Below are 17,742 nucleotides of genomic sequence, written 5' to 3'. Positions count from 1 at the left end.
AAATAGTGATTTACCAAAAGATTAGGAGTTATTTAGGAAATCATAGAATCTCTTTCTGGATGGATGACTATGGCCAAGGAAAGGCTATTTAGCAAACAAACCAAAATAAAGCATTCCATCCAAATATCAACATTAAGTATATTTTTACATTTTTCAATTACTTTCTGGTTTCCATAGAACAAAATTGTTTATTATTGTGTAATATAGAGTAGTAGGGAATAATATGTGGACTTCTGTTTCTCTCTTTCACTCTCTATTTTTCTGACCTGAGTGGGTGAGTGTTTTATATATACACACCACTATACACAGACATGTGGATGTCTCTAATCAGTCGTTATTTTAGTACATATTTTCACAAGTAATAAAACTAAAATATGTACCTATCTATTTAACCTTTTAAAGTCATATGAAATAATATGAAATCAAATTAACAGCTAATTGTGAGATACTGGACCAAATAATTCAGATTATTCACCTTCTAAGTGGTTAAGAAATCTAACTAACATTTATTTTCACAATAAATTCATATGAAGTATGTTCTTCCATTTACTAATTCCGCTCAAGTTTTTGCTGCTACCTTCCAGAAGTGAAATAGTGCATCAAATGTCTGAAAAGAGAACAGTAGCAACAATCAGCCAGTTCAGGGATCGACATTTGGTTATTAGTTCATGGTTCTTTAGGTTGGTGCACTCACCTTTATTTGCTTCACAATATTTCCTGAGAACACAACATCAATAGTCGGCATCTGTCCAGCAAGTGGTGGCTTAGTGCTGCAATAAAAAGTTCTTCTCAGTTTAAAGTGGGAAAGGAACTGTTTGAAACATTAAATTCCTTCTGTCAGGCAGATGGGGATTTAACTGGAGCACTCGCAGTTATAAAACAAGTTTTCATTGATCTGAGTGGTTGAATTCCTAACTGTAGCTTATTTTCCCTTTGATTTTGAAATCCATAAATGCCAGTCATAGCTTTAAGAATGAAAATCATTGGCATGGGAGTTTAAATTAAAAGTGATAAATTGAGACTGCTGGTGACCACTGCCTCAGACAAACACAAATGTCATGGCTCTGCCTCTAAATATTGCTTCATTTAAAATTGTTACAAATTAGTCAGGAAGTTAATTGCTAGCTTGGAATAAAAGTGATTATGCTGATTGGAAAAGCCATCATAAAGCAATTTTTCTTTGCAGCAATTCCATCTGACGTATCAAAAATAAAGAAATACTAATAAAAATTAGTCTGACTGTAGAAATGGGCATTTGTTATGGGAATAAGTGTGGCAACAGCTGTGTGTATGTGAAGGTGACTTCCCTTCAGAACACATTTACCAGCTTAAAAATGTAAGAGAAGACTGAAAGATGCAGGAGACATTGTTCTCCCTCAGCCGTAGATTTTTGGGGGTTAGGGACATATATCTCTATCACTGCTGACTTGGTATTAGAGTTGCTATCAACTGTTTTAGTGGCAGCAAGTGTCAGGATGAACAATTACTCATTAAGAGAGTGTGACCTTAAAAAGTGAGCAAAGCTGTAAATCTTAGCTAGTCTCTCATTTGTTTTACTCTCTGTCCAGAAAATGCACAGCTGTAAAAGCAGACACAACAACATTCAGGGATTCACCAGACAAGAGTTTCCTCTTTCTGAAGTTCCAGATTTAGTGCTAGTTTCAGTATCAGTGGGACTGTTTCACAGCTAATCAGTTGTTTTTTCATTGTAGCAAAGCATTGCTTCCTTATTACCAGCATGAAAAGGCCCTTGATAGTACATAAAGTGGCGAAATATTTATCTGTTTGCCTCAGGTGAAAAAGTTTTAAAAAACCCAAACCAACTACAAATGCTGCATCAATGCAAGGGAGTCTGCCCCCTAAACCAAGGACAGAAGTACTTGAAGTTAAACATTTATCATGAGTTAAGACAAAGCTCCCAGTGCAAGTGTGAAAGTATAAATAAGAATACTAAACTGAGCCCTCTGTTTTCTTCATTACTGAGCAGCTTGCATGGTACTCACCTCTCCACCTTTCCACTTCCTTTCTGCTCTTCTGCTTGATTTTTTTAGCCACTGCAAAGTTGGTGGTGTCGTTTGTAGATGTTGTTCTGCCTTGGAGTGACTTGTAATGCATATATCCATCCATCCATACGTTACCAGTTCGCCTGGGAATTTTGTCACTTGTTGCTTTTCTTAGAGGGCACAGCCTGAAAGTTAAAAGTTGCTTTAACCCATGAGTGAATGCACAGGAGACTGGCAGTGTCCTCTGCAGTTTTGAATCTTGTACCAGTTTGCTGATCATAAAGGGAGATAAATGCTGTATGGTCTCAAGAAATGCAAACCCTCTTCTTTTTGTAGAGTTTAATCAAATTTTGTTACCATGCTATGTGGTTCTACTTATACAATTAAGAGTTTTCCAATATTCCTACCACACATGTTTTCAAAACTGGAAGTTTCCACCATAAATATTTCTTTTTCAAGTTACAGTTTAGTTGTAGAACATCAGAGCAGGAATTTAAATTTAGTCAACTGTTAAAATAATTGTGGTAGGCTGGTATGATGACAAGAGAAAAGCTCCTAGTAGTTTGGAAACCTTTTCTTTCACAACTAAAACTTCCCTTGCAGCAGAAAAAATGTTGCAAGATAGTAGATAAAGACAGACAAACTGATGCAGAAGAACTGAAAATTTTTAAAAATTAAAAAAACAAAGCCCTTTATATGAATTGCATAGAAAATGACAACTTCTGACGGGATTTTGGAGATGCAAAAATCAGAGCTTTCTGCTGTGTTCAAACTCTGGGTGTTTTGTCATATCTGCCTATTACTTGAACACCAATGTTAGGACTGAAACAAGGGAGATTCAGACCTTGAAATTCAGAGTTTGAAGTCCTTGTACAGCTCACTTAAGCTCACAGAGCTGGGCATGGGCTCACTAAAGAAACATGAAACTTTCTGTTGAAAAGGCAGAATTGCTGGCATTATCTGAAATTCAATAGTCCACCATTTGCTGCATTCAAAATCACACTTTGAAATATATCTTTTGTAGAATTATTTAGGTTGTATAACTACACTTAGATACAATCTACTAATATCTCATTAGAGAACATGGAAAGGGCAGTTTGTAGTTAGTATATCTTGCAATTCAAAAGTGTTTAATTGTTGTTTAAAAGAGTTGGTTTCAGGCATTTGCTACTTATACTCCTTCTCCTGATCTGCCTGAGTAGTTCTATATAAACCACTATTTTTTGGGAGAAATGTGCCTAGGAATAGATTATTTCTACATAATCTGAAGTTATTGCAGATTCTGCTGTGGCATTTTCAGTGAGATTCTGTGTGTAACCATTTACCAGCTTGCTTTTTAACAAAGAGATTTACCTACTCTGCAGTGATTTAGAAGTGAGGCATCATCTTGGAGTCGTGTCTTAGAAGACTGATGTAAAAATCACAATACTTTCTTCTTTTTTTTTGTTTTTTTTTTTCTTTTTTCTGGCAACAGCAGTCTCAATTCTAAAGAACATGATGCCTCCTAATAAAATTTGTTCCACTTAATTAATCTCTGGAAATTTTAATTATCCTTTCACCATGCCTTAATAAATACAGGTCCTTAACTTGAACTTTGTTAATTTAATAAGTTCTGGTTTCCTTTTGTATAAAGTTTTAGAAACCACATTTTCTCATATCCAGAGATATCTCTGTCTGAATATAGGATATAAATAGATCAAGACATGTATAAAGTCTTTATCCAAAGTCATGCCTAGAAAATTTCAGCCTTTTGCTTCTTCTTAATACGTATTATCTCTGTGTTTTTGTAAAAATAGTCTTTTTTTTTCCTCTTAAAGACTTAATTATTTGTAGTATCAGTAGCAGGATTGGCAGTACTTCATTTTCTTCTATTTTCTGCTTCTTTTCCTTCTATTTTCTACTGATTTGGCTGGAATATGGGCAAAAATCACCACAATTCACTCACAGTTACACATTTATTGTTGGGTCTCTCTTCATGCAGTTATTGATTCTCATGAAAGTTCCAGAAATAGATCTTTTGGACTTCTCTATATTTGTCTGAAAATTGCCAGTTTTCTCCAAAGTTGTTTGTGAAGAGCTAGCAAAAAGATGGGCAGACAGCATGCTCCCATGAAGTGCTTTTGCAGGAAGAAATCTTGTTTAATTTTAAAAGGTACTATTTCATTTTACTTAATTTTGCTTTGGGTTTTTTTTTTTAACTTTGCTGAAGAGAAGTAATGACAAAGCCTGAATAAATTCATTAGGGTTTTTCACATTTGTCAAGCCTGCATTCTTTTATGCACAGACATATGAATACAAGCATACATACATACATATATATATGTATATGTATATATGTATGCTTATATGCATATTTATGCAGAGAGATAAAAAGAAAGAAAGAAAGAAGTTTAAAAGTTTGACACCTTTCAACCCATTCTGCATTCTGTTTGAGGCAGCACTTGGCCAGCTCCAGCTTTGTTCTCTGAGCTGTGGCCAGGTGCCACTGCACATCTCTCTGCACCTTGGCTGTTCCTGAAGTCCAGCTTAGGAAATAGAGATATTTCTGCCATTGAGCTCTTTTCTTTAGCACATTGAAGCTCCTCATGCCAAGCTCAGCCATGTCAGAGAATAAGCAGGGGGCCCTTTTGCCCTCAAGCTGTCCCACAGAGCCACAGCAAGACAATAAGAGCCTCAAACTGAGTGAAGGGACCAAGCTCCAGCTCCTGTTGCTGCTCTGGGTTGAGGTGTCTGGGGTGGCTGCTGGTGCCCACTGCCAGCTGATGGCAGAGCTTTTCTCCTCATCTGATGCCCTGGTGCCAGCCTTCAGTCCTTTCTGGCACAGAACAGCTTCTGACAGATTTTCTTCTTGTGTTTGATGGGTTTGGAGGAATTGTGAAAGCTTTTACAAATCGAGTTTTGCTCTTCAATCACTGTTAAAGCAGCATCACAGCAAACCTGCTGGATGTCACACCTCACAGGCCTGTGGGTGACAGATCTGTCATGTCATGTCAGACCTCACAGGGAATGGGGAGGCAGAGACCCTCCCTCACACAGTCACTGGCTTGGAAAGGGTTGTGCATTGATTGGGAAGCCAAGATCTCTGCCCTCTGATCTTTATCACTCAAAGCCTCACACTGATGTACTCGGGGCAGCAACTGTTACTTTACTCACAAGTCCCCTGAAAAATTGGACAAGGTCATTTCTGGAAGATCTGGCATCTTCAGTAAAACCTTTGTTTTGCCAAAATTAAGTTTCTGATGTTTGTGACTTCTTGGGTAATGATCTTGGTTTGCACTAACTTAAATTAATGCAAAACTTCTGCTAGATATTAGGGAAAGGTTCTTCACCCAGAGGGTGGTTGGGCAGTGGAAGAGGCTCCCCAGGGAAGTGCTCACTGCACCAACCCTGACAGAATTCAGTAAGCATTTGGGTAATGCTCTCAGGCACAGAGTGTGATCCTTGGTGTTTCCTGCCTAGGGCCAGGAGTTGAATGATCCTTGTCATCCCTTCCAACTCAGCATATTCTGTGATTATATTTGCTATATTTTCAGAAAGGTCTGTTTTAAGATTTTTGCTTTAGGATACATATTTTTCTTTCAGCAAGAGTCTCAGTTCCTGTTTTAATACATAAATACTTTTTTCTTCTTGTCACCAGTTGAAAAACATGGTGAAATCCCAATACCACAGAAGTCCTGAAAGCAGTTAAGTCCCCGGAACTGAGCTAAGGCTTGAGAACACCCTACTGCAAATAGGAAAATCCTATCTTTTTGCTAGACTTCACACAAACAGACAATTTCATGAAGCAAAGCTGGTAAGGCTGTCCCTATCCCCATCATCAAATGCATGCCTGTCTTAAGTTCTGAAGCTTTCCACATATGTGTGACTATGCAAATTAAATTATTAAAGCCAAACATATCTGCTTTGAAAATTATCAGAACCCATTTTCTGTACTCTTGAATTACAAAGGAGTCACTTGCTGGGCAATTTGGAGCTCTGGAAACAATGCTGTGAGAATGGGTGCAGCCAGGGAAAACACTGAATGGCATCTTTGTATTCAGAAACACAGAGCAGAAATAGAAATTCTCCAAAGAGCAAAGAGCTTAAGACATTTTGTTTTTTCACATATGCTGCAGAGTAGAGATGGTGACAGTTCTGGCATTTTCATGGTGATTTCTAGACCCATAATGTTCTCATCAGTTGTGAGGAAGCTCTCCAAATTATGGCTCAAATAGCAAACGCATCATTAATCAGAATGCAGTGCATCAATTCCTATTTTGTTAATTTTATTATCTCCTACTGTTAGTGCTGCTGGTACTGTAATTTTAAATATTGCCACCCCTCCTGTTGTCCTTACCTGGAGTCAGTCACCTGAGTGTAAAAGGAAAAGGGGGGAATTCTTAGTTGGGTTGTATCTTTTCCCATCAGACTGCGAGGTGCTAACCTTATTTTTTATGGAATTCTTCACCTCAGGTAAGGAACCCAATTTCCATTTCAAATCAAGGTTTTAAAAAGCCATTTTTATTGCAGTTGCTAAATCCTAGTCTGAGAATGTCTTTTACAGGCATTTATTTAGTTATTTGGCAGAGGTAATTAGTTGTATCAACCAATATACTTTAGAGGGATTACAGGCCTTCAGAAAGAGGCCTTTGCTTGCCTGGAAGACATAATTTTGGTTGCTAGAACAGATTGCTAACAGTTTCCATCTTCATATGCTCTGCATTAATGCTCACTAGCATTCATTCAATTTTTATTTAAAATTTTAGTTGCCTCACCAATGAAAGGGGGGAAAAAAGCAATTGGGGATAAGGAAAATAATCCTGTACAAATTGCTACTTTTCTAATTCTTCACAAATACTTTATTTGGCTTTACTCAACAAGCCCAATATGTCTGGCAAGAATCTTATGAGAAGCAGCTTTTTTTAGTGGCTTTACAGTTCCAGCTGCTGTATATAAATTTACACAGCAGTTCACTGCTTTCTGCTGTGCAAACTGAAAATGTATTTTCTGAAAATCTGCTGTATTTTTTTACAAGTCAGTTTACTTGCACTAGTTGCATTCTGAAGTCCTGGTTATGACTTCCATAAATAATAGGACCTTCACTCCTTGACTGTGGCAGTTCCTAGTACTTTGTCAGGTACCGTTTCAGAACTCTGGGATGAGCCAGTGCTGAACAAGCAAATGGGATCTGTTGGTACTGCTGGTGATTGTGTCCATGCAAGGAGGTTTTGTCTCTCTTCTCCCCTCACTAAACTGTTGAGATCTTTATTGCAGTCCAGAGGGAAACACTTCTCACCTCTGAAACCAGACATGGGCAAGGGGGTGACATGAGCATGTGCCAAAAAGCACAGAATCATAAAATAGTATGGGTTCAAGGGACCTTAAAGATCATCCAGTTCTAACAAAAAGCAGAGTTGTGGGCTGAGAAAAGCAGCAAACTTACAGTTGAAACACATAAGATTTAGGTGCTTATAGGAAATAGAATACAGAAAAAGGAATGTAGTCAAATTTTAAATTAAAAAAATAAATCCCATCATTTTGAGAGCATGTGTAAGTTCAGAATGTGTCTCACAGCCCAAGTAAATATGGAAAGCCTTCAAAGTTTCTGCCAGTGTAAACAACAGTATTTGCATGGTTTCTGTCATTTCCCAGCTCATCAGGTGTCCTGAGCAAAGCTGTGGGACTAATTGATCTTTCATCTCACTGGCCGTAATAAATATTTTAAAAAATGATACTGAGTGTTAAAAAAAAATCTAAAATGTAGGTTTAAGTTAAGCATGTGTAGGGGTCAAAACTTCATTCTTTCTTTAAATGCAATCAGTTTTTTAACATTCTAAATTTACCATCCTCCTTGATAATTGTTCATCTTCCTTGCCTGGCAAAACTACGTAGACAAGATAATTAGGTGTTAGACATGATGGAGGGTCCATCTAAAATTGCAGGGGTTTGAAATGACAGGTCTGAGAAGCTGTCTATACCATAGCCATGATTCTGTCAAATGTCAATAACAGGACTCAGAATTCTGACTGATAAATAAATTGCTAGATGTGTTTGCTGTTAAAATGCAGTGTTAGCCAAAGCTATACCCTGTCATGGTTCTCTTTGTTTACAGAGATTTTGCATCATTGCCTGATAAAGAGCTCTCATTTTTAGCAATTACGAAATCTTTTAGTGTCAGTCATTAACTAAGCAAAATATACAAGATGATTGATTTATGCTACTTTGGAGGGTTCTTTCTTTTTAATATTATGGATTGTTTCTCAAAGAGTAACTTTGGAAATGGTTTTAGAAATGCAGAAAGAAATAACTGGCAGTATACAATGAAAATAAATGGTTCCTGAAGTTGGGTGGGATTTTACCTTTTTTTTTTTTCTTCTTTTTTTTTGGAAAATTCTCCTGATAAACGCACTCTGTCTATATGCTGTATATATGATTAACAAAAGTAAATGCCTCATGACAGTAAAAATGCTGGGCAGAGATAATTTTATTTATATAGCAGTCATTTCTCTACTCAAGTTCTGAACTTCATTACTTCAAGGACCTTTCTGATTAGCAATGGAGGGAATTGCAATAATTATTGTAACAATAATATAGTTCTTTACCTTTTTTCAATTTAGCATGGAAAACGTGCTTTAGCAGATCAGATCAATTATCCCCTTGAGCCATTAATTAATTTTTCTGACAGTTATCAATACCATAGAATTCAGAGTAATATTCAGGAACCATTAACTAGTTACAAGGTAATCATCTGAAGTTAAATGTCATGTACTTCATAGTATTGGTTAGATTTTATCCCTTTCAAAATATTCATGTGCTTTAAAAGAACTTCCTGTTGTTTATCTCTCAATATCCAGTCATTTTAGGTACATTTGGTTTAGGAAACACAGAATCCTCCCCGGCACAGAACCAAAACTTTAGACTTTTATTCTAGAAAAATTCATTTATGCTACAAAGATCTTCACATTGCCCTCTATTGTTTGCAGTAGACTTAAAAAAAAAAAAAAAAAAAAAAAAAAAAAAAAAAAAAAAAAGCAGCTGCAACATTTGTGATTCTCAGAGGCTTAGCCAGGAATCTTCTCAGTGCCATAAAAAATTGACACAAAGCTCAGACCTTTGTGGACTGAAGGTGTGTGTGACTTCCAGGGCTAGAGGCAGCTCACTGAGAAGGTCTCGCTTTGCTTTTTGTCTTGGAGAGCTCAAACCCAGAAAGTTCCAGGTGTGTCTGCACATGAAATAAAACCACTGTGGGATGATAACGGTGAAAACAAAATTCTCCCTATGCTTGTGAGGCTGTTTTCAGTTTTTTTACTATTTAATATTTTTTTCTTTTACTTTTCTACCTCCTTCACCAGCTCTTTGCTTATGATGTCCTACTTATTTATTAATTTTTTTTTAATTTTTCACTATTTAATTGTATGGAATTGGAGCATATCATACATGATCTGCTGAAAAAGCTTGTTTGTTTTGGGGTTTTTTAAGGCTCTTTTATATTTGTTGACTGCTGATATTATATTCTAAAAGGAACAATTGCCTGAGATGCCAATTTGTCACAATGGAGTAGAAATACTCATGGTGGTAGCACACTTTCCATTCACAAGAAAAACAATGGAAAATCACAAAACTACTTTATTTTGTAAGCGATTTATCAAGTTAAAAGACAAATAATCTGTTGCTATTTGATTTTTCAGAGTAGTTTTCAGAACAAGGAACTCCTTCCTTGGATTAAAATAATGCAAATATTTTTACTTCATCCTATTATTTTACCTATTTCCTAAATGTATTCTGTTCTGTTTTCTGCATTTCACCTGTACTGTTTGCAGTTTGAAATTTTCTGGTGATACTGTACTGATACAGCCCAAGACAATTTAAATGTCAGCCTGATGAATGTAGCAATAATGGTATCTGATCGATTTATCAAGTGTTCTATACAGTGCTTGTGAATATCTCTTCTAACCATGGTAGCACCCAGTGGCTCAGAATAAGAATAAAAGACACAGGGACAAACATGGAACAGAAGAGCAGAATAATTAAATCAAACTGACCACCTAGCTATTTTAGCTTTCCTTTGTGTCTTCTGAATGTAAGAACAAGGATGAAGTAAAGGGATAAAAACACTACATAATTACGTATTGTTTAGTAAATAGTACTCTTAGTATATAACTCTACAATAATGACATCATTGCATCAAAATACTGTTGGAAAATATTTGGTATTGATCCTTCCTGACAAAAGTACTTGTCACAGTAAATTTTATAAATATGGAAAGAGCTAGAAGTCCCAAAATAAGATGCAGTTTTTTAACCTGAAATTTAATCCAAAAATTTAAAATAAAATGCCTTAATGAAATTTAAGATCAATTTTGTCAATGTAAAAAAAAAAAGTGTTGATAAGTGAGGCAACAATATCAGGAATTTTGCAGAATAAACCTAAACTGACAATCGGAGCAATTTCTAAACGTCAGTGAAACTGCCAGCATTAATAACTCATTAGTTAGTTGATAATTCCTAATGCCACCCACTAAACAAATGATGGGGGATGCACTGCATCTCAACTTAATGCAAAAGAAAGCTTTAATTAGAATATAACTGAATTCAGAAGAATAAAAAAGATATAAGGGAGGTCAGGAAAATTGAAAGTATTGGCTGATATTTTATCTACATTATTTGTGAGAGTTAAAAGGAGCCCTGCCTTTTGCTTGTGCAAAACTCCTCTGCAGGACAGTGCCTTCATCCTGCTCAGGCATCATCAGGTGATTGATATCAATCTGAGAGAGCACCAACTTTATTTTAGACAGAAAGTGAGACTGGTTTTCAGAGAGATGTGATGTCTGGGGCTGAGTGTGATTTCCCAGGACTTCCTGTGCTTCCCTGGATCTTGCTGTGGGGAGAAGTTGTGAGGAGCATGGAAGTAGATCCCCAATGCAGTTAATCTGGTGAGGGAGAACAGATGAGTTCCTGACAGTTTTGTCACTCTTGTTTGAAATGCTCTATCCTGCGGTGTATTCTGAGTAACTGTCACTACACCTACAGGGATATTATCCCAGGTGTGGACAGAAAAGGAAGTACTGACACATGATTCAAAAGTTTTGAATGCTAGTTAGGAAGGTGTTTCACTCCATGTATTCCTGTTTTGACATGGAAGTTCAGCCAGGGTAGTTGCCTTCCCTTAGGCCACTGGAACCTGCCATCCTTTATTGGTATTTCCTCACAGCTTCCATAGGTACAAACCATTAACTGGTTTTTATTATTAACTTTGTTGGAATATCAAGACAGCTCATTTTGATGGCCTTTATTTTTCTGTATAAAGAACCATTGTGATTATCCAATTTGCATGCACATTGAACAGAAGTAAAAAGGCACTGGCAGTAAGGACAGAGATAGAGATGAAAAGAACTTAAAACAGAAGACATGTTCCCACAGAACAGGACTCATTAACTGTAAAACATGTGTGAGAATAAATGTGCTATGTTTCAGCATTCCTTATTTCATTTGTGCATTACAGCATTCATTGTTTTATTTAATGGCTCTATACTGGCAAATTTCATTACTGACGTTAGTTTCTTGTTTGGTTGGTTGGTTGGTTTTTTTTATGTATGCTGTTTCCCTACTTGCTTAGGGAAACTCCTAAAAGTTTATTTGACAAGTTTAGGTTTCTCTGTGGTGTTGCCTTTAGCACAACATTTCAGTGAAAATGTCACTGGGTGCTTTCCTTCGTGTAAGTGACCAAACTGGTCTTGAAGTCACCACCTCACAAATGCAGTACTTGATTTTTTATTATTTATTTAATTATAATACAGTAATTGAAAACTCAAATATCACAAATATCAGTATATTTCTTCACCATGTAAGTGATCTCAAGAAAGAAAGAAGCAAACTGTTTTGTTTGTTCTATAAACAACCACCTTTTCTAAATATTATGCTTCAACTGCTGTGGTTATGGTGAAGAATAAAATAACTCTTTTAAGACTTATTGGATGAGCTTATAAACATCAGTGAGTAAAGACAGAAAAATACAGAATCAATAAATACAATTCATAGCAGAAATAATTTTTTCCAGAATTAGAGCATAGAATAGTAAACAGCAAAATAATGGGTAAAAGACAAGATAGGTCTATCTGTGGAAATATTTGAATTGATTTTAGTGCAGTGTCCTTCATATTTATTGGGATGGGATTGTTAGGTGGAAAGGATTAACAAAGGGAATAATCAGTTCAGAAGAATGTATTTATTCAGCTGTATTACAGGAAAAAGAGTCAATCCCCTTGTCTCCTTTGACATTAAAGTTAGAAAATTGACATATGTAGATGTCAATCATAGCATGTAAAGCCACCCATTCCAACAATCCATAAGTAATACAATGCATGCTTGAAATATTGATTTCTGATTCATTTTCTCTCCAGACCAAATTAAATCACTTTCAAGGGAAGACTCATGAAAATACACAGCTTTTCTTCGTGCCATACAGTACTTTTAAACTTAATATATCAGGCTCAAACTCTGTAGTTCAGTCGTTGTGCCTGATATGGACATGCACAGCTCATGTGGCTTCTCCCATGCCCCACGTCCAGTCCTGCAGAAATTTCTGCAAGAAAATATCCTGCATGGTGATGTAGGAATAGGAGGGAGAGAGATTTTGGCAGTCTTTCATGAACAACAATCTCTCCTTCCAGAATAACTCCCCTAAGAGTATTCTTCTCATGGCTTCATACCCAGGGGGAAATAGGTAGCCAGCTGGAAGGAAGGAAAGCAGAGACTTAGCAGAAAAGCCTTTGCTTTACTTGTTATAGGATAGATATCAGTGGGTGATGAGAGATCAGAAATCTCTAAGAGGCCATTTGGTTCAGTATAAGAGAGAAAGTAAAATTTACTCAATAATCTTTACAGTATTACATTGCAAAACTAAGCTAAATTTGCAGTGTTCAGAGATCTGCTAGTGCAAAGCTTCATAATCTGCTTCAGAGTTGCTCTGTTTGGTAGTGTGAAAAAGCACCAAACAACTCTTTATATATTATTTTTATCTGTTCTGTTACCAAGCTGCTATGTTTTTAACATATTTACTTTGCTAGTTAACATCCTAGAATAGGATGTTAAGGCCTTGAGGAAAATCCTGCTTGCTTTTTTTTAAGCATTATCCTATGTGAAGCAGAAAATATTATTTGCATTTTCTTTCCATCTGTAAGGAAACCTCTTGGTAACAAATGGAACCTTCAGTACAATAAAATTTAAATGAAACAAGCTGCCATTTGAGAGCTGTGTGGTTGGAATGATGCCAGTCAATAATAGATTGCATACCTCTGGTTAATTTATTAGCCACCTGTTCCAGAACCCATTACAAGAGCACATTAAGATGCTATCAGGTTGGGGGAGCATTTTGAGCTTCAGGCCTTTGAGGATGTTGGTTTTTTTGTGTAGAAAGTCAAGCTAATAGAAAACTGAAATGAACAATAGTACATACTGCCCTCCATGGAGAAGAAGGGGGAATATTCCACAGGTTGCTATTTTTGCCTCCATCCTCTTTGAGAAATAATAGAGGTGTTTATGAAAACGTCTTCTCAATTAAAATGGAAGCTAATATAGGAAACCTAATAATGCAAAGATTGCAAGTGTTAGTGCAACTGATGGTCTTTACAGAGATGGGGATATGACAAAATTATGAGGTATTATAGGCTAATTTGTTTACTGCTTTTCGTGAGTGAGAAGGCATCATTTTCCATAAGATTATTTCTGCAATTCAGAGCTTAATTTTTCATAACCCAGCTCATGAGAGTGCATCAATCTCACATGCACAGTTAAAAAATAGAGTTACAAAACCAGAAGCTGAGAAAACTGCAGGGTGGAGAGGGATATTAGGCATAGTGCCAGAGGAATTAAGATTTTAAAGAATATGCCTGGATAGAAAAGGTTTGGGTCTCTTCTGTGTGCTCATTCAGTCTGCACCACTGAGTGTGGTCCACACACAAATGAGACAAGCAAACAACACAAGTTGGCTCTCAGTCCTGAGGTTGGCACTGAACAACAGGGATCTCATGGAAAAGATCCTAAAATAAGTCAAAGTTCATGCAGCAGGGTCCACAGCACTGCTTTTAGAAAATACAGGAGAATTAAAGAGGCAAAAGTGGAAATAACACGCATTCTCAAATTCATTTTGAGTAGTACTAATGGCAATATTCATGTGAACTGAACAGTGCTGGGTGATTAGCAGCTTTTTATATATCTCAGCTGTATTTATCTCTTTTTATAGACCTCTATATATATTGATATAGCTCAGTTGGTGAGAGCATGATGCCAATAACACCAAGGTCATGGAGTTGATCCTTGTATGGGCGATTTGTTTAGAAGCTGAACTTGATGTTTCTTGTGGGTCCCTCCCAGCTCAGAGTATTCTGTGATAAACAGCACACACTAACTTTAGCATTGATTGAGTACTGTTTAGAGAGTAGTAACTACTGAGCAGTCAGAAAAACATCCCTTCAGTATTTTAGTGTGCTATAGAGATATCTTATTCAGATTCTTACTGGTCTCATGTGAAGCAAAGATAGCCAGAGGGGTATTGCTGTAGGCATGAAGGGAAAGAGGGAAGAGAAGAGAAAAGGTGAAAACCCTATTTCAGCATCTCATCAGAAGGATTGTCAGGAAAAAAGACACATCTGTGATTAATGCAGTATACCACCATTATCAGAATTACCACATTTGGTTGTTTAAGCTTAGATGAGACAGCAGAAGTTTTCATGGCCTATCAGCTCTCTAAGTGATAGAATTAAGAAGTTTTTAACTGTAAGTTGCTTAGTGCTAAAGGCAGAATACAGTGTTAGGACAGGAATACATATTCTTGAAACAGCTTCAGTGCAACCACTTATTTCTGGGTATAAGATGGAGTCCTACTGCTCAAAATGCCATTTTGGATAGTTTAATCTATCTCTAATGCTACTGCTGGATATTCTCAGCTGAGAGAGAATGATTCAGGTTCTGTGCTTACAGCTGCACTTGGTTTCAGCCAGAAGGAAAAGCAGCAATAAAACACATGGAAATTTGTGTGTGAACCTTTGCTACTTTTCATGTTGTGTGGACGTGTTCAGTTTTGCAAAGAGAAGGGAAATACTGTTATTCTGAGCTGATATCTTTTAGCCCTTATACTGTATGAGTATAAGTACTTACAGAAGATACATTTCAACAATGAATAAGACTCAGTATCTCCTCAAGGAACAGCCTCACTAATATGCCATTCTTTAAAAAAATGTTACAGATACCTGATAAAGGCTCTGCAAAGTCCTACACATTTCTCCAAGCTGTCCACATGTACAGCTTTTGTTCAAGCAAACAGATGCTGAGAATTGCTAAATAAATAGACTTTTTTTAGAAGTGATAGCATGGAGCAGGGTACTAAGTGGTTCAGAGGATCCTCTGTTTGTATTATCACAGAAGAATTTGTTAATAAAAAACTCTTATTAATGACCTCAAAGTGATATTTTGGGTGACTTTAAGGTTTATAAGTGACCAACAGAGGTGGCATAGCTCTGTTAAATATAAATATAGAATGTCTGATTCCTCTCATTCCTGTTCTCCATTTTGTTGCAGTATGCTATAAACAGAGCAACTCCTCTGGGACTCTCCTTTTTATTAAGGTGCTTTGTCCTGGAAGCCCTGTGACCGTACTGCTCCTTGGCCAGGCAGCCACACTGAGCAGGCACAGGATATTTGAGCCTGTGCCAAGCCTGAACAGCTTCTGTGATTGCTCTCAGCTCTTCTGGGGGCCAAACATCCTGCCCCAAACCACCTCAGTGGTATTAAGCCCATCTTTTTCTTCCACTGCCCATGCTGACTTAGGCAGGAGAATAAATTCACTACGACCAAGCAACTTTAAAAATAGCTCAAAAGTTGGTGCATATATTTTCATGTTCTTTAGAATTTTTATGCAGTTTTATTCCATAATTTTAAGCCATTATTAAACTGGCACCTGTCTTGCAAATGGCTGTTCATTTGAACCTAGTCAGAAGTACTGAAAGCAGAACAAAAGATTAAAAGATCACTACTGGGTTATTTTTATGAAAACATCTCATCATTCCTAGCAGATTTTAAATTAAACTAAATTAATTTTAAAGCAGTAGCACTGTACTGTTCCCTCCGGTGAACTCTAAGTAAGATCAGTGGAGAAAAACCTAGTTCAAAAAATCATGTACCTATCGGATCAAAAACTTTATCTTTCAGATTCTGCAAAAAACTAAGTCCTGTCTCACTGTTCATTATAAAATGTGCTACAATAGTCACCTTTTAAGCAATATATAGTCCATACAAAGACTGGACAATTTCAGGGAGTTTTGAAGCAATTATTCCTGACCTTTATATCTGTGAGCATTGGCTAGAAACAGAATTTTAAATTGGTTTAGGAGAACAATTTATTTTCATGTTTAAAAATGCAGTTAGAAGGCTTTCTAAGCGAGTCCTATCCTCTAAGCTGGATGAACTCCTAAAGCAGTGAAATTTCCACCACAGTGTGGGGAAGGGTAGTTTTCTTCATTTGAACAGAAAAAAATGTTACGTGTGTGTCTTCACAACAGGGCTGTCTGCTGTGCAAAATTATTCAAAATTGTCTGAGGCTAGAAAGTGGCAAATGAAAATACAATTATTGAGAAACTGCTTTTCTAACAGTGAGAACCTTGGGGTAGGCTGGCATAGAAGAGCCATCTAGAAGACAAATAAAAACAAAGGGTTGAACAGCAGAGAAACGCCCAAATCATTGTCAGGTGGCTGTTTAGAGGGAGGGTAAAGAACTGCATCAACAGGGCATTTTTCTGAAGGCTTCCAGTGTACTGGACCATTTAAACTTTGACAAGGAAGATAAAGGTTTTCACAGAATTGCAGATCTATTCATAAATTCCTGGTGCCTTATTCAGATTTATTATGAACAGTTTTGCATATTCCACTTAATTTGCATGGAAATTAACTCTACCTGCAAAAAAAATTAATTCTGAATAGTTTAGTGAAGTGAAAATTAGCTTCCCTCACCTGTTCCCCTGCCATTCTTGGTCAATAGTATATTTCCTCTGAGGATAAGAGGATGTTGGTCCAGCTCATGAGTAAGTCAGCATTTCAGCTGTGTGTCCAAAGGGGTGAAAGGAGGCATGAAGTGAATCACTTTGGATTCATTTAGTGGATAAAAGCCTTACTGGCAGAATAGGAAGTGTTGATGTTCACCACCAAGAGTGTAGCCTGAATTCCAGAGATCCCAGTTTGTTAAATGTCCTTGTGAACATCCCGTGGAACAGATATTGCATCAAAGCACTGAAAACACAACAGCAGGAAAATAGCATTAACACAGTATGGTCTAGTGACTAAAAATGGATATTACCAAAGGTTTGACTTTATTCTGGGACTACATGACTCTTCAGAGCTCTTTTGCCTCAGCAGCTGAAGAGCTGTGGGGAATCAGTACCACACTGACATTTCATTGTAGAGCAAAATCAGGAAGTCTGTAGTCTTAGAGAGTTTGGAGCCATCTCATCTTGTTCCCCTTTTCCTTTCTCTCTGTGTGGCTGATGATTGTTGAATCCTTTCAGAAAGATAGGAAATAGGGATTTTAAAAGTCTGTGAGATGCACAGAAATATTGAGCATTGGCACAGAATGAGAGCTCTGAAGCTCTCACTTTGTCCATCACAGGACATTGCTGTGAGGAGTCTGTGAGCACAGAGGATGCTGCTACAATTTCCAGGCTGTGTGCTGGTAGATCTGCTGTAGCAGTCCTAAGAAACCCTAGAGACAATGT

The 17,742-nt window shown here is 36.9% G+C and overlaps 1 protein-coding gene across 13 annotated transcripts in view; it reads left to right on the top strand.

The window, feature by feature from the left end:
• EPHA6 (EPH receptor A6) overlaps positions 1 to 17,742 on the top strand; it is a 372,934-nt gene that overhangs the window by 194,387 nt on the left and 160,805 nt on the right. The window lies entirely within an intron of this gene.

This window comes from Passer domesticus, chromosome 2 (assembly GCF_036417665.1).
Source record: "Passer domesticus isolate bPasDom1 chromosome 2, bPasDom1.hap1, whole genome shotgun sequence".
NCBI lineage: Eukaryota > Metazoa > Chordata > Aves > Passeriformes > Passeridae > Passer > Passer domesticus.
The sequence above is the reverse complement of the archived record's forward strand: the minus strand, read 5'-3'. Positions and strand labels throughout refer to the sequence as shown.